Source organism: Eublepharis macularius, chromosome 8, assembly GCF_028583425.1.
Source record: "Eublepharis macularius isolate TG4126 chromosome 8, MPM_Emac_v1.0, whole genome shotgun sequence".
Lineage (NCBI taxonomy): Eukaryota > Metazoa > Chordata > Lepidosauria > Squamata > Eublepharidae > Eublepharis > Eublepharis macularius.
This window is the reverse complement of record NC_072797.1, coordinates 47,101,722-47,120,145: the sequence shown is the minus strand read 5'-3', so window position 1 is coordinate 47,120,145 and position 18,424 is coordinate 47,101,722.

Here is an 18,424-nt window from a genome sequence, read left to right as displayed (position 1 = left end):
TATTTAAATAAACATTTATATTTTGATACCGCACGTAATGAAAACGACTAGCGTTTGTTAATGAAAGAAGCCATTAAACTCTTAGGAGGAGTCTGTCTCCTGGTTGGGAGAGTGCAACAAAAACATACATCCCGTTTATTTTGTACTGAAAAGCAGTTTCTCTAAAACAGAGAAACGTGTTTTCAGTTCTCACTTGAAGGTTTCAAGCTGCTCAGGATTTAAGATAAAACCTTCAACCCATCTCTACCGAGTATTTAATACTTTTTACTTAATGTTTAAAAGTTATGTTTAATATTTATGCCTATTATGATTATAGAAGCAATACTGTTTGAATTATCTATAAACATATTTGAGTTGGATTGTTAGTAAAATTACAATTTTATGAAATTTTTACCATTTTATAACATTACAACTTTGTACCAAAAAAGTTTTGCATGTAGAAGAGGTTGCCAAAAATAAAATTCCCCATCCCCATCCCCAGACGAAGACGAAGACGAAGACGAAGACGAAGACGAAGACGAAGACGAAGACGAAGACGAAGACGAAGACGAAGACGAAGACGAAGACAGCCGGGGGCCCCCGGGGGTCGCGGCTGTGCTGCTCCCCCCGACGCCCCCTGCCCTGCCGCTCCTCCCGACGCCCCCCGCCCCGCCTCCGCCATCAGTTATCAAACTCAGTTCAAGGTCTTGACTGTGACATGGCCTTGGCCTGGCATATCGGTAGGACAACCTCTTCCTCTATGTTCCACCACAGCAGCTTTGCTCACCTGATCAGGGCTGTCTTCAGATACTGTCGAGGAGGGAGGGAGAAAGCTGCCATTTGTCTACTGAATGTAAAGCCTTTGTCCTTCACATATGTGAGAAGCTGTTTTCTTCCACATATGTGACAGGGGGAGGTAACCCCCCCCACCAATCCTTGCCTTTTGAGTGCTGACATCTACAGTGGATGCCCTGGCTCCATTTTGGGGGGTTCACCAACCCACACTTTACAAACCAGTGGGTGAAGAAGACATCATTTGTGCATGTTATCTACCTACCTCTTTGTGGTTGCATGGCAGACAGATGTTTGTGATATAAACTTCCCTGTGTCCCAAATACCTGGTTCCAGGTCACAGCGTTAGCAAATATGAATGCTGTGCTGTCACAGGATGGCATTGTCAACGATATCAAAAGGCACTAAGAAGTACAGGAAAACAAACAAGGATGCAGTTTCCAAATAAGAGGATCAGTGTAGGGCATTCATCAGGGCAACAAATGATCTTAGTCTGCCATGATGAGGGCAACAATCAGACTGAAATGGATCATCTTTATGACGTGGCAACGGGCGTGGACAGGGTTGCCAAAGAAGCCATGGAAAATGGTTCTTCACCATTGGTCCCATCCCTCTTCCATCAACACTGCCTCATCTGGAGGAGATCCAACAGATAATGGGCTAATATGCAAGTACAAGCCAGCAGCAGGAGGCAGCACCACAGTGAAGCCAAGGACTATTGCTGCCTGTCTCCCTCGGCTCGTCTTTGCCTCACTTGCCTCATCATTGGTCATCTGTGGCTGGTGTCTCTGATCAAGAGGGATCACTGATGGGGCAACTGAGGCAAAGGCAAGCCAAGTGAGGAGGATAGGCAGCAGCTGCAGCACCAGGCTTTTCTGCACCACTAGACCACTGGCTGATTCTTGCCTAGCCAGCCTTATTGGCCCTCCTGGCTGCCTGGGCACTGACGTGTGTGTGTGTTGTGTGCAGACAAGTGGTACCCCAGACCACCATCCCATAGGAAATTTTCTCCTAGAGGCCATAATGGCAAACCTGATCTTGCTTAGAAGCCCTTTATCTGTTACATTCTAGAGTATGATATTTGCTGCTTCACCATTCTCAGCCTCCCCAGTCTTACAGTTGCTGACTCCTGCTTGTGCCAGCAGATTTAGGGGTAATATCAGAGGATGGTGTGGTTTAGGAAGGAAAGGAACCTCGGTGGCATATAATGTCATAGAGTCCTCCCTCCAAAGCAGCTATTCCAGGGGAGTTGATCTCTCTTATCTGGAGATCAGCTGTAATTCCAGGAGAACTCCAGGCTCTATCTGGAGGTTGCAACCTTACCCAGTCTCTTTCTCTTCAAATCAGCTCTGCTGTTCCCTCCTGTATGCTTGAACCATCTCTCCAAGCACCTGCTGACACTTTAGTCAAAACCCTCTTCAGATACCAATACTTCATACAGCTTTCCAACCAAGCTGTCATGAATTTTTGCATCACTGATTTTGTTCACATTAATCCACTGTTCACTGTACAAACACACACACCCTTCACATCATTTTTGCACTCACCTTCATTTTGACCCCCTAACTGAATTGGTCTATGGGAAGCAATCCTTAAAGTGGATTCCTTTTTTTGGTTTATTATATAAATTAATCGGACATCTCTTAATTTTTTTTTCAAATAAATAAACAAATAACTGAAAAAATAGGACATATTTTTTTATTGTTACTTGGAGCATCCAGCCAGGTAACTCCTCTTCGCCTGAGGCTAAGTCCCAGGCTACCAACAGATAATTGTTGGGGTGGAGGGAAGCGAAAAACATGGTCTGGGTGTTCTTTCAGTCCCGAGTCTGCAGAAAACTGCAGTCTGTTTTCTGCTGTTCCGTGAGCATATTGGCATAGAAAGGGTTAATTGAAGGCTGCCAGTCCAGAGTTTTCATTTCTAAAATATTGTTCTGGAGTGTCTCTAATACATCCCACTGTTTTTTGTGGCACTGGCCTTTCTTTAGTGCCCGTTCCGGGATGTTTTGTGCTGTTCCGGGAGCTTTTTGGCATGGAATGGGTTAATAAAAGCGGGGCAGTCCAGAGTTTTCATTTCTAAAATATTGATCCGGAGTGTCTCTAACACATCACACTGTTTTTTGTGGCACTGGCATTTCTTTAGTGCCTGTTCCAGGCTGTTTTGTGCTGTTCTGGGAGCTTTTTGGCATGGAACGGGTTAATAAAAGTGGGGCAGTCCAGAGTTTTCATTTCTAAAATATTGTTCTGGAGTGTCTCTAACACATCCCACTGTTTTTTGTGGCACTGGCATTTCTTTAGTGCCCGTTCCGGGCTGTTTTGTGTTGTTCCGGGAGCTTTTTGCATGGAACGGGTTAATAAAAGCAGGGCAGTCCAGAGTTTTCATTTCTAAAATATTGTTCTGGAGTGTCTCTAACACATCCCACTGTTTTTTGTGGCACTGGCATTTCTTTAGTGCCCGTTCTGGGCTGTTTTGTGCTGTTCTGGGAGCTTTTTGGCATGGAACGGGTTAATAAAAGCGAGGCAGTCCAGAGTTTTCATTTCTAAAATATTGATCCGGAGTGTCTCTAACACATCCCACTGCTTTTTGTGGCACTGGTGTTTCTTTAGTGCCCGGTCCGGGCTGTTTTGTGCTGTTCCGGGAGCTTTTTGGCATGGAAAGGGTTTATTGAAGGGTGCCAGTCCAGAGTTTTCATTTCTAAAATATTGTTCTGGAGTGTCTCTAACACATCCCACTGTTTTTTGTGGCACTGGCATTTCTTTAGTGCCCGTTCTGGGCTGTTTTGTGCTGTTCTGGGAGCTTTTTGGCATGGAACGGGTTAATAAAAGCAGGGCAGTCCAGAGTTTTCATTTCTAAAATATTGTTCTGGAGTGTCTCTAACACATCCCACTGTTTTTTGTGGCACTGGCATTTCTTTAGTGCCATTCCGGGCTGTTTTGTGCTGTTCCGGGAGCTTTTTGGCATGGAACGGGTTAATAAAAGCAGGGCAGTCCAGAGCTTTCATTTCTAAAATATTGTTCTGGAGTGTCTCTAACACATCGCACTGTTTTTTGTGGCACTGGCCTTTCTTTAGTGCCTGTTCCGGTCTGTTTTGTTCTGTTCCGGGAGCTTTTTGGCATGGAATGGGTTAATTAAAGGGTGCCAGTCCAGAGTTTTCATTTCTAAAATATTGTTCTGGAGTTTCTCTAACACATCCCCCTCTTTTTTGTGGCACTGGCATTTCTTTTGTGCCCGTTCCGTCCTGTTACGTCTCGTTCCGGCTTTTACCCTGTCCCGTTTATTGGGAGTTTATTTGCATTTTGTGCAAAGCTAGAGACTCTAACTCAGCCAGTCCAGGGCCAAAAATTTACCTGATTAACATAACCTAAAACACAGGATTGTCATGAGGATAAAATGGAGAAGGACATTAAGAATAGTAAAGAAACCAGCTCCTTGAAAAAAAATAGATCAAAACCAGCAACATAGCAAGCTTTCAGTTTAACCTTTTTCTGTGCATAAATGTTGCCAAAATTCTGCTCCTGAGTTTCCAAAGTCAAAGAGCTTCTGCTGAACTGGATTGCCCTTCCAAGTTAAGAATGGACAGATTTGACCAGTAAATCTGGTCAATGAGACCTAATGAGAACATAATAGCATGACATGCCACATGTGACCTATTATTCTTTCAAACATGAATTCAAAATATACTGCTTGAAGTGTTAGAGTTGTCCACATGGAGCAATGAAAATTTGCATAAAGTTTCAAAGGGGACAGGGTAATTAGTAATTGAATAGGGGGTGGAGGCAGATGGGAATTGACTTTTCATTCTCCCTTAGGACAGAACTACTCTATGAAACATTGCTGATTTTACATTTTAAATCTTAATATAAAATAATATCAATTGACCTTTCATTAAAAATATTTTATGGAAATGTCAGAAAATCACAACCAAGGCTTTCTGTATTGTTTGTCAGGGTTTTTTTTTAAAAAAAAACTTAGGGAGTGAGTTGATAAATATTGCAAAATAGGAGCTTTCTCTATAAAATGGGCAGAAAAGTAATAGACTGTGACCTATTTACTGATGTTTAAAAAAGAAATAAAAATATTCAATTTAGAAACTGTTGGTACATCACCAACTAGATCACAGACATATAGAACAGTGTATCTTAACCTTTGCCATAACTTTTCACCTTATGGATAGAGACAGAACTCAAAATAGACAAATTGAATAGAACAGGAACAAAATGTTCCTTTTTCTTATCTTTCTTTGTTGTCTGTGAATCTCTCATGGAAGGGATCAGAACTTCTGTTGGGAAGGCAACATCATAGTTTGAAAAAAAGAGCTTAGAAGATATGTGCACAAATGACACTGCATTTATCTTGTTTTTTTCTGATCTCTGAATCTTCAAGGCATTTTTATTGTGTTTGGTTTATTGTCTTCATTTCATAGGAGAAAAAGAATCTGGGATTTGGTCAAGTACCCAAAATAATGCTCAAATTATATTTCTGCCAAGGAAGTTATTTTAAATGTTGTATGCTGCGTACACACACGCACATACGTGCACTCAGGTCTAATCTGAAGTAAGTGTGATTTATTCTGTGAAGCTTACTTCTAGGAAAATGTTCTTAAGATCTCAGCCATAGTTTTCCACCAGTAGTCAAAACAGAGTATCAAGATACTACTATATATTACTGCCACAGTAATGGCTTGTTCCATGTTCAACTAGATTATAAATTTAAAGAGTGAAGTCAGTTAGGAGGAATATGTTCCAAAAAATGGAGATTATACCTTCTTGTGACTGACTTCAAATGAATCACCTTTCTTCATTGTCCAACTTTCACATCTGTATTTAGGAATGGGGAATACCATAGAATGATCTTGGTTCCCAGTAGCATTTCCTTATCCTTAAGGATCTTTTTTAGTTCTTTCATGGTTGTCTTCCTAATCTCAGTCTCCTTCTAATTTCCTGGTTGCAATTTCCCTTTTGGTTAATGATTGAGCAAAGGAACAGAAAAACTTAACTTGAGTTTCTTTATGATGAACCTTAAAATTGATAATTCCTCGGTGGTCATTACTAGGGGTGTGCAAGAAAAAAATATTTGGTTTTCCCCCTTTGGAATTTCCAAAGCGTGAAAAAAAGTTGAAATAAGCTATTCCCGAAGCGGCAAGCAGCTTCAGAAATTTCTTATTGACCGGCTTTGGTATACTCCGTAAAGATTTGGAGCATACAGGAAAGGCATTTAAACTTACAGCCCTGCTGCTTATTTCACCCAATGGGAGGGGGAGGAGAGGATTCTCTCCTCCCCCTCCCATCAGGCCAAACAAGCAGCGGGGAAGCAAATTTAAGCCTACCCCCCATTTGGCTCACTGAGGGAGGGGCCAAGGAATCCCTTGCCCCTTCTGTAATGGATGAAGGGAAGCAGCAGGGCTGTAGGCTTAAGCCTGCAGCTCCACCGTCGGGTGCTCCATTCACCCACTGCAGGGAAGGGAAGTGATGGGGCTAGGTTTAAGCTTGCGGCCCCGCTTCTGGGCTCTCAGTTTTCCCACTGCAGAAGGGTCCAGAGAAGGGACCCTCCATAGCAGGCAAAGGGAAGCAGCGGGGCTAGGCTTAAGCCTGCGGTCCCACCTCCAGGCATGCCATTTGTTTGCTGCAGAAGGGGCCAAGGAATCCCCTGGCCCCTTCTGCAAAGGACAAACAGAATGGCAGGACTTCTTCACCCAGTCTTATTGGGATGGGTGAATGACAGCGGCAAGGTGTTTAGTTTCAAACTGAACACCTCACTTCTTCACCCAATGCCATCACATTGGGTGAAGAAGTGAGGCATTCAGTTTGAAACTGAATGCCAGTCTTCACCTGATGCTGGCCAGATGAAGCTGGGAAGGGCCCGTTCCCTTTTGCTCTAGCAGCAAGGAAAGGGTCCTTTAAATGCCAGCTGGCTTGTGGGGGGATCTCCCCCTGTGGGCCATCTGTAGTGCCAAAAGGGCTTTTCCACTGCTGCTTGCATGGCAGGGCAAGGGCCCTTTAAATGCCCACTGGCCCGTGGGGGGCTGAAAATCCCAAAGTGACCCAAATCACTTCAGGAAGCTTTGATTTGGCATTTGATTCAGGGCCAGCATACTAAGTCATATTCAGAAATCCCAAATCTTTACCAATCAGGTCTGATTCAGGTACTTATCCTGAATTGAAAACCTGAATCGCACACCCCTAGTCATTACTGTTATCTTCTTGATGTACTGCTGTGATCTTAGTAGAAGAAACATTAACAATTTGAGATGTGCAGATGATACTACATTACTATCAGCAAATAGTGAAGGCTTGAAATGATGGGGTTGCAACAGTGCAACCCGAGCAGAGGCACATGGCCTGAGTGCCTCCCCTCTTCAGATCATAGGGTTGGTCACCAATGCAGTATGCAGGATGCTCACCCCTTCCCTGGCAAAGGCCTGACTGACAGCAAAATTCTACTCACATTGAACTATTGCTGCTCCAAAAAATACACACTTCTCCCATGTAAAAGTACAAAACAAAGATAAAAACAGACAGAGGCCAGCCACAAAACTGCAGGCCCCACATTAAGACCAGCATCCTAACTAATGGAGATCAGTTAATTCCAGGAGATCTCCAGGCCCTATGTGGATGTTGGCAAGCCTGCCAGAAGCTCTGATAATGAGCCCCAAAATCTAAATGTCAGAACCAAAGCCTGCGACCTAGCAAGCAAATTCCAGCATCAGATTCCCATTACCCTCGCACAGGACTATTAAGAGAGTAAAGAGACTAGAGATTGTCTGGCAACATAACCGCACCTGGGCAATAGGAATAGGAGAGACCTACTGGAAGTCCAGCACAATAATGTATTTCATTTTTCTTTTCTTTGTTTTTCTTTTTTTAAATTTTTTATTAGGTGAGAATATTAATAGATACAACTTTCAAATAACCTCTCAATATCATTTCCCCTCACCCTTTCACTCCCCCCCTTTTTCAGGACTTCCAACAGCTTTCCAACCCTATATCTTAATCTATTCCTAATCTATCCCCCTTTTCTATAACTCATTAAATCATGTTAACATTCTGCTTTGTTAAACTAAGCCCTATCTGTTAGCTTCAAAGCTGTTATTATTAACTTAAAATCTATTATCTATTACTATCTGTTAACTTCAAATATATTTAAATTTAAGCTAACAATTAAATAAAATATCTACTTTATCAATTTTGCCAATATCTATTAACTCCAAGTCCACTTAAATTTAGGCTAACAATTAGCTAATACTTCATATGGTAAAGATTCTGCCTATTCCAATAGAAAAAAAAAACATTCTAATAATTTTCAAATTGCCATAATTCCCCTCTCACGTCCCACTTCTTTTCTAAATATGTTTTCAATCTTCCCCAATCAGTAAAAAATTCTGCTAAGTTCTGATCTCTCAGCTTTCTTGTCATTTTATCCATTTCCGCCATGTACAGCAATTTATATATCCAATCTTCAATAGTTGGTATTTCTTGCACCTTCCATTTCTGCGCATATAGTAGTCTTGCTGCCGTCGTCATGTAAAATAGTAATGTTCTGTATTGCATAGGAACATCTTCCATACTTAAATTCAGTAGCAATAGCTCTGGGTTCTTCTTTATTTGGGTCTCATTTATTATAATGTAAGCTTGACTGTAAGAAGGAAATCTGCAGTCAAAGAAAAAGGCCAAGCCAGTTGTTCATGTTATAATGCATCTGACGAAGTGAACTGTGGTTCTCGAAAGCTTAGGCTACAATAAAGTTGGTTAGTGTTAAAGGTGCTAATGGACTCTTTACTATTTTGCGACTACAGACTAACACGGCTAACTCTTCTGGCTCTATGAGCATGTTCTAATGAAAAATAATGTATTTCATTTTTCATTAGAACATGCTCATAGAGCCAGAAGAGTTAGCCGTGTTCGTCTGTAGTCACAAAATAGTAAAGAGTCCATTAGCACCTTTAACACTAACCAACTTTATTGTAGCCTAAGCTTTCGAGAACCACAGTTCACTTCGTCAGATGCATTATAACATGAACAACTGGCTTGGCCTTTTTCTTTGACTGCAGATTTCCTTCTTACAGTCAAGCTTAATATCGTTTAAAAATAGCCTTAAACTCCCCCCCCTTAAATTTGTTCTTTAAGTATTCAAATTAGTAAATGAGGCTAGTTCACATTAGCAAACTGCAGAACGTCTTAGTGCAGGTCCCTCCAATCAAGATAAGTGAGTCTGGCACTCATATATGCAAATTGTTCAATAAAATGATAAGCATGGCTGACAATAGCTTGTATTAGGAACCCTTGTTGAAACCCTTTTCTACAAAGATTCTAAACAATTATCATTCCTGAAAGAGAATGTCCTTGTGGAGTTTATTTGAATGCCTTTTAAAATTAAATTGGGATTCCATCTGGTAATCTGACCAATCTCCGTGTTGCAAACTGGAACTTGTACTTCATTATGTATAGCTACAGTGAAAAAATTGGTTTCTTTCCATTGCAGAAATAGATTAAAAATTATTGAACAAATAAAGACCAAAGTTGGGATCCCCCCCCCGCCCCCACACACACACATCTGATGCAGTCTAATACTTTATTTTTAGAAATGGTTTGTGGAACAAATTTTGAATTATTAGAACAGTGTTGAAAATTTGAATTGCTCTAGTTAATTTCTTAGCTCTTATTTATGAGTTGGTAGACTTGTAAAAGAAATAGAATATGTAGGAAAGAAAGCAACTGAAGTCTACCTAATTCCACTCTCTGTAGGAAAGATCATTCTTATAATGCTTCTATTTAATACAAACTTCTAAAAACAGTGAATTAAAAGAGGGAGGAGGGAGGATTAGAGAGAATCTGTCAGAGTATATTTGTAGAGTAAATAACAGGTTTAACAATGCACACTTCATGTAACCCATTAGGCAGAAACTTGCACATAGTGCTGTTTTTGAATTTTAAAGCCCTTTACAAACATGTACCCACATATGTGAAGCATATGCAGGGTCTTCACATTGGTTCCCACATTCATGTCCCCAACCCTCCATAAGGTATTTTCTAACTGTATTCATTTCTGGCTTCTTTGATTGTTGCCAGGTAACTGTGATACTATCTTTCAAAGGTGGGTTGCAAGGCTCTATCATGACATTTAAGGCCTATATTCTTTCAATGAGCATTTCCATGAGGGAATTTTATCTTCCCTAAGTCATGACTGAACTGCTTTCTGGCAGCTAATTAATATTTTGATAGTAGCATTGGTAATTACAGCCTATATTTCTACTTTGCATTTTTGTAGTGGTTTCACTATATTGCTTGCCCTTGTGTTCCTGATGGTTATCTATTTTGAGATAATAAGAAAGCCAGGATATAAATATTTTAAATAAAAATATCAATAACACTAAATTATTAAATATTTTAGTAACAAAAGGGGAAATTTGTAAAGTATTGTGGGAGAGGAACTCTATCTTTGACTTTCCCAATTACCTTTTTTGTCTATTCCTGGGTTGCCAGCCCTCTTCCTCTCCCCCTTTCCCCAGACTACACCTCCTGCTGCACGTCCTGCACCTCATCCACCAATAGGGAATGAAAAGGCAGACTTATCCAGTAGTGGTGGGCCCTTCTGGGCAACGTTGTAATATCACTTGCAATGTGTCATCAATTCATGTATGCCTGGAAGTGATGTCATTGTGTCACTGGTATTTGGACAAAAACCATAGAGTTTTTGCCTCAATACCAGAGTGGTTCCAGTCTGATGGTGTTGTAATGATGTCACTACCAGAAGTGGCATTATTATATCACCAGAGCATGTGTGTAAGCATGAAAGTAAGGATCCCTCCCACCACCCATCATCTCCTCCACTTGTTGCCAGGAGCAACTCAGCAACCCTGGTTTGTAGTCTCTGGATTATTTTCCACTCAACTCAGCTGGTTCCAGCTCTGGTTCAACCCCCCCTTTTCCTTCAGTTCTGCTTTGCTTCCCATCCTGCCCCAGCTGGCTCAATTCAACTTTCTATTAGCCACTTCTGGCATCACTTTCTTCTTGTCTTCCTTTTCTTCCTGGTCACTGCTACTGTTCATGCATTCTTTTAGAGTACTCCAATACCAAAATACCACTCAGACTCCAGTGGTTTAGTTTAGTGATATTAGCACATTCATAGACATCAATTTTAACTTGAGCAGAGATGAACCCCAAATTAGTCTTTTTAAGAAGGATTATTTTCCTCAAAAAGTTCAAATTTTTTCAGAATCAAATTTTCAGAATCAAATTTTCAGAATCCTAAATAATAGTTGCGGTTGACCCTGTGAATATTTGGTTATCCGTACAGGGGCCAGCCCTTGGCTATAGGATATAGGGATTTATCCTTGTCAGCTATATAGAGTAGCAGCACATAAAGGCAGCGGGATCAGTGCAGCAACAAACACTGCATAGGTGCACACATATCTGCTGCTCAGTTTCAACCAGAAACAAAGAAGGAAGATGTTTCCTGTTGCTTTAGGACAGAAAGATCACAAAACATAAACACTTCTTTTTTTTAGTCCAAGGTTTTTCCTGGTTCAGATATATTGTCAGTGCAACCACCAGTCAAAGTCAAGATCACAAAAGAGAAGGGGAAGCAACAGTGTACAAATAGACCAGAAAGTGGACATCTGAAGCAGTAAGATCATTAGGTCACTTTGTATTTAATTCTACTTGCCAATCTACTGCTAATCAATGTTGCTCTGGGAACATGTAATAAAAACTGTTGATTATCTAATAATAGTTATACTTCCTTCCATATTAAGAAATCAACAGAAAAGGGGAAGCATATATTCTCAGGAATATCTCCTGGAAATTTCCCAATTTCAAATTTTGATGATTAAATTAATGACACATGATTTTTTATTTAGTTTTCTCTCTTTTTTTGGAATAACAATTTTATTTAGTTTTTAAAAATTTTCTATACAAACAATATAACAATTACAAACAGAGGTAATTAGAAATTTTCTTAACAGCTTGAGAAAACATTCAAATTTAATAGTCATATATTTACAGTAAGAACAAATAAGAACTAACAAATAAACCAACAAACAAGCAATCTTCACATCTCTGATTCATATTTACATTTTCTGTTTGGCCTCAAAATAAGAATCTAAGGTAGTGTGTGGAATCATAAGCCATAATTACAAATAAGCCGTAGTGTAATAAAGGTCTTGCTTCACTGTATTTTTAATCACATTCTCTTCTTTAGTGAGGTACTCCAGAACTGGGAACCATTGTTCAAGTGGGTAGGATTTGTGAGAATTTTACTTAATCATTGGGAAGATTCCAAAATCTCAAAAACTAGATTAAATCTCATGTTTTCATTATTAGCTATTGCCAAACTAACAACTGCATCGATCTAGAATCACCTACTATTACCAACTGGCAAGCACGTATATGAGACCATTTCATTATGGAAAAAAATATGGATCAAATAGTTTTTGTATGTTATGTGTTGTCAAGTTGCCTCTGACCCATGTTGACCCATGAGTGAAAGACTTCCCAAACATCCTATTTTTAACAGACTTGCTTAGACTGGAGGATATGACTTTTTTATTGAGTCAACCTATCTGGTTTTAGGTCTTCCTCTTTTCTTACTGCCTTCCACTCTTCCTAGACTTATGGCCCAATCCTAAGTGGGGGGGTGGTGGAAAGTGCATAGGAAGAGGACTAAGGCTTATGTAGGTGCAACTTGCACTTACATGGGTGAAACCCTCCCTGCTGCCGGTGGGCGGGAGGCATGCTACCACAGGCGGGCTGCCGCCCGTGGCCATGTCGGGTGGCTCTACAAACACGTAAGTGAGACACAAGTCCCTGCGCCGGCTCTGGAGGGGGCAGGGCTGGGGGCAGTCCACAAGTTAGTCAGCTTCCTAAGCTTCCCCAGGCCTAGAAATGCCCCCTGCAGCAGTGGAAAGTTATGCTACAAAAAAAAAGCAGGCATAGCCCACAGGCATCCATTGAATGGGAAAACTCGGACCCCTCTCCTTGTGCCCAGCCCTGTCCCCATGGCCCGGACAAGGCATAGGATGAAGGCTACCATGCAGACCAATCTTTGTGCGATTCTGGGATGGGTGAGCACCCCTCCTCGTGTCCAATCACCTGCTCACACACCCTACAAAACCTCCGGTTGCACCACTCATGAACTGAGGTAAGTGGCTGGCAGCTAGAGGTACTGGCTGACAGCCTCCTTCTGTGAGGCAGGAGACTGGGTACTCACGATGGTGGGACATGAGTGCACTGGTGGGACATAGCAGGAAAACTGGGAGAACTTTGCACTTGCTCAAGGGAAGAAGGGCAAAGTCCAGAATGTCTGACTAACTAACAATAGCCACCCAAGTCCCCTTGCAGGTTATCTGACTCTGGAGTTCCAGCTCAGTAAGGAGCAAGGAAGCACTGGCAGGTAAGAAGGAGCTGGGGCAGTGGCTAACCCAGCTCACTGATTTGTGCCAGCTGCCCCCCTCACCTGAAATTGCCAGACCGCCAGCTTCTTCAAGTGAGGTTTGGCAGGGAAGGGGGCAGTGGTGGTAGCCCCTGCCTGCCACAGAGGCAGTTGCCCAGAGAACTACTCATGACACAGCCAATGGGGGGGGGGGCGCTAACCATGTGGGTGCTCTGATCAGATTCCCTCAGCTGGGGCTCCTCCCAACAGAGGAGGAAGTGTGGCCAGTGGTCAGGTTGCCTGGGTGTTTGTAACACCCTGTTGCTGGAGGGTGCTCAACCACTTGACTTTCTCCCTCATGGGATAAGATCATCCCTAGCCAGAGCACTGTCTCACCAGAGGGACATGCATCATGTGACTGTGAGCTGCATCTGTGGAGCTGCCACCAAAGCTCTCCCCAATGGACACCTTCCCAGATGTTGCGGATTGGAGTTGACCTCGGTTGCACCCCAGCCTGAGTCATGTGCAACACGTGTCTGTTTCCCTTGCAGGCAGATGGCCACTTGTCTGGGAGACCAAGGAGCATGGACGTCTGAGCCCCCCATAAGCCTTTGTGAGTGCCATTCAGGTCCTGCCCAGGGAGCAGTTTACCAAGGCAGCCCATGGCTCGGCCACATTGGCAGGAAATACTTCCAGAGAACCTCTGCACCTTTTCCATCCCCTGGGAGGATGAACCAGCCTCCATTCCACTGTTTGTGGAAGCAGGGATGGAATTGGGAAATCTGACATGGGGAGGGGGTGACTGGTGGCCCTCGGAGCAGTTTCTCTGCTCCTGCAGGCTGGTAGTCCACTGGGGGGCATCACCCCTGGACCAGGGCATGGCTCTCGAAGTCCAACCCACGTTCTTGCATCGTTGTGATGCAGTGATGTGTTTAAATGTTGCTGCCACAAGTCTGTGGGCCCTTTGCACTCCCTCATGGCTTCTCACATGGTTGCCAACGGGCATTCCCATCATTCATTGAAGAACCCGCCCCTCCCACTTGCCTCTCCAGATCCTGGGGGCTGCTCCCAAGTGCTGCAGGCTTTCTGGTCCCACTTTTCAGGGAGGGGGAACCTGTGTCTCGTGCTAGTGGTGGCAGCGGTGTGGGGGGGGGATTTGCTGGCACACTGAGCTGCGGCCATTGGCCTGGCCTTCATTGGAAATGGGGTCTGGACGGGCAAAAGGGTGGGTATTCGATCTGGACCTTCACTGTCACTTCTGCCCCCCTCCCTGGCAGGGATGCCTACCCCCTGATAGAGGGGGTGTTGGTGGGTGGCAGGGATCATGTTGTCTCCATTGGCTGCACTGCTGCTTGCCCCTTGCCTGCCTGTCAGGGGAGCAATGTGGCCATTGGCTGGTTTGAGCAGGGTTGCCAGGGGAATGGTGGATGGATGTTCTTGGTAGCGGCCACACCTCATCTCGCTGAGCTTGGTCCCTGGCGGGAGTCTCCTGCAGAAGTCCATAGGGAGCGGCAGAGTGAAGCCACATTTACGTTGACGCATGAGTGGAGGTGCTGCCTCATGGCTTACGATTGCGCTGTTATTGACTTTTCCAGAGAGTCTTGTTTTCTCATGATGTGACCAAAGTACGGTAGTGTCAGTTTTATCATTTTAACTTGTAGGGACAATTCAGGCTCAATTTGATCTAGAACCCACTTATTAGTCATTTGGCCATCCACAGTATCTAGAAAACGCTCCTCCAGCACCACATTTCAAATGAATCAATTTTCTTCCAGTCAGCTTTCTTCATTGTCCAACTTTCACATCCTTACATAGCAATGGGGAATACCGTAGTTTGGATTATCTTGGTCTTGGATCCCAGAGAGACATCTTTATATTTAAGTATCTTCTCTAGCTCCCTCATAGCTGCTCTTCCAATTATCAACTTTAAAACTGTGTAATTCCTCAGTAGTCATTATATTTATCTTCTTAATATTCATCTGTAATCCTGCCTTAACACTTTCTCCTTTAACCTTCACCAGTAGTCATTTCAAGTCTTCACTATTTTCTGCCAGTAACATGGTGTTATTTTTATCTCTCAAATTGTTAATGTTCCTTCCACCAATTTTCACTCCTATTTTTTTAAAAAAACTATAAAACATACAAACAGGAAAAAATAAGGGAAAAAAAGAAAAAGAAAAAACAGCAAGAAAAGAAAGGGAAAAAGTAAGAAAGAAAGAAAAGGAAGAAATAAAAAAGAGGAGGGGTGTATAGGAATATATACCAGTTTTCCATTTGAAGAAGTCTAACAGCAATACATGCCTTGACCGGGATAGCCCAAGTGAGCCTGATCTCAGAAGCTAAATAGGTCCAGCCTTGGTTAGTAATTGAATGGAAGACCTCCCATGAAGACCAGGCTTTCCAAGGCAGGCAATGGCAAACCACCTCTGATAGTCTGTTGCCATGAAAATCCAGATATGGGTCACCATAAGTCAGCCATGACATGAGGGCACCTCATACACACAACAACAATACATACTCTAACATCTAACATTACCCTTGGCGAATATTTCTCCTTTCCATTTGCCCCATCCTTTTTATAGATCTAATTCCACTTTCCTTATGATATGCTCTACATAGAGGTTGAACAGGTAGGGAGATAATATGCATCCTTGTCTGATACTTTTGCCAACTGGAAATTATTCTAATTCCCTATATTCTGTCCTAACAGTAGCTCCTTGTCCAGAATACAGGTTACACATCACAACAATCAGATTTTGTGGCACCCCCATTTATTTTAACACCATCCATAGCTTTTCATGATCTTCACAGTCAAAAGCTTTGCTGAAATCTATAAAACACGATGATTTTCTTCTGAAATTCCCTGGTATGTTCAATTAGCCATTGTAAATTTGCACTGTGATCTCTAATGCCTCTTCCTTTTCTGAATCCAGCTTGAACATCTGGCATTTCTTGTTCCATATATGGTAAGAGTCTTTGCTATAGGATTTTGTGCATAACTTTGCTTGCATGGGAAATTTATGCAATAGTTGCTACACTCTTTGGCATCCCCTTAGTATATTACAATAATTTAGTATTCAAAAACAAAAGCAAAACAAAATAGCCTCTTTAATCTAATGACCATATCAACAATAGGCTGATAGTAGATATTATTGGTAGTTATGCTGCATGCCAATGCCTTGTATTTATTTATTTTTATTCATTTACACCCCACCTTTCTCCCTAATGGGGACCCAAAGTGGTTTACATCATTCTTGTGTCCTCCATAAATCCTCACAATAGTTATGTGTAAGAGTGTGTGAGTAGCCCAAGATTACCCAGCAAGTTACCAGGGTGAAGAAAGGATTCTAACCTGATCCTAGGCAGGATTCGGTTTCGTTTTCACGGCCATGTCGGACGCTTCTCTTCGCAGGTCCGAGAGGAAGCGTCCAAGCAGCCTGACCGGGCGGCTGATCTGCAAAGATTAGCCCCCAGGACTCCCAGGGAGGGAGTCAGGGTCTGGGACGCTGCGGGAACAGCCCTCTGGCAAATCGAGGCAGGGGGTAAATTGCCCGTTTGTCCCCATGGAGGCCAGCAGATGTGCGCGGCACCTTGTGTGCTGCCGGGCCACGGAAAACGGCAAAGAACAGGACTAGGCGGAAGCCTGTAAGTAAGCTAATCCCTTCTGTTATTACAAGCGTATGCGAAGGTGTGGTGGGATCTGAAGTTAAGAAGACTCAGCTTTCTTCCCCCTCACTGAGTTTCAGAAGGTTGGCGGTCCTCCCCCCCCCCCTAAAATGGCAGCGAAAAAACAGAGTCCCGCTTTGGGCAAGTCAGTTTTGGCTGCCCTGCAGGGGAAAGCAGAGTCGCTGGAGGAATTGGTGAAAAGATCGGTCATCGAAGCCATAAAACCCTTTGTTGACAAGCTGAATGAAACAGATCAAAGGGTGGGCTTAATTGAGAGCGATGTGAAAGCCATTAAGGAAGCAGTGGAGGGGGCAGAGAAGTCTGCTCGGGAAAATGCGTCACTCATGAGAGCAACGAACAAGGAGCTAAAGCTGGTGGAAAACCAACTGATTGGGCTGCAAGTGGAACGAACACAGACTGTTTTGCGTCTCCAGAATGTTAAAGAGGAGGAAAACGAGGATCTAAGGGAGCTTGCCTCGGAATTATTGGCGTCACCCGCGAGGGCAACTAAGGAAGAAATGAAAAGCGCCATTTTGGAAGTCCGCCGGGCTTCGTCAAAATATGCAATGAAGCGGCAGCTGCCTCGCGAGATTTTTATTGAGTTTGCATCCAGGAAGGTTCAAGACACTATCCTATTCAATTCATACAATGCGGACTTGGACTTTCTGGGAAATAAAGTTAAGATACTGAAGGATGTTCCATTTTTAGTTCAGAAAAGAAGATTTAAGTACAAAAAGCTCGCAGCTCTCCTGAGGGAACGAGGGATAAAGTATAAATGGCTATTTCCGGAAGGAATTTGGTTTATTTATAAAGATCAAGCCTGCAAGATAAACTCAGAGGATCAGCTAAGGGAGTTTGTGGACAAAAATCAAGAATTCGGGCAAGATACCATGCAAAGTGAAGAAGACGCGAAGCCTGAAGGGAGGGGGGAGGCAGCGAGCACAGTGGCTGTAGCTGCTCAGAGAGAACTGCGTCCGAGACCCAGGGGGGGGGGAAGAAAATTTAATATGAGTTGTATTTTGTAATTTGTATTTTGCAAGGTCAACCACTCCATCATTGCTTTATGAAGCTTTAATTTTTAACTATGGCAGTATGAAGGGAAAACACTGTAGTGTAGTGTTTACTGTTTGTATGTAACCCCCCCTTTTTTCCAGCCTTCCTTCCCCTTTTCTCTCTCTCTTTCCCTTTCCCCTATCCTAGTACTTTTGTAGGTTTTTTTTGTAGATTTCTGTTTTAGATATTAAAAATAAAAAATTTTCAAAAAAAAAAAATCCTGATCCTAGGCAGATGCTCTAACCACTACACCACACTGGCTTTCAAGTAGCTTTTGAGATTAACCCTTCTGCCGATAAATTATTTTAGAAGCTACCATGAGATCAGAAAGAAAGGCACACACAAAACTCACAGCATTCAAGGCAGGCAGATTTATAATTCTGTATGAATAGAGGGACCCACTAGTACAATATCTAATGGCACAAGAGCAAAAAGTAAAAATATTTGTTTATTATAATCATAGTAATTTTGGAGAATATGTAACAAGAAAAAAGGAAGTCAGTACTTTCAGCAGTATAATCCTTTGGGGGATTTTAATTTATTTTAAGATTAAGCACTGCCAAGCAAA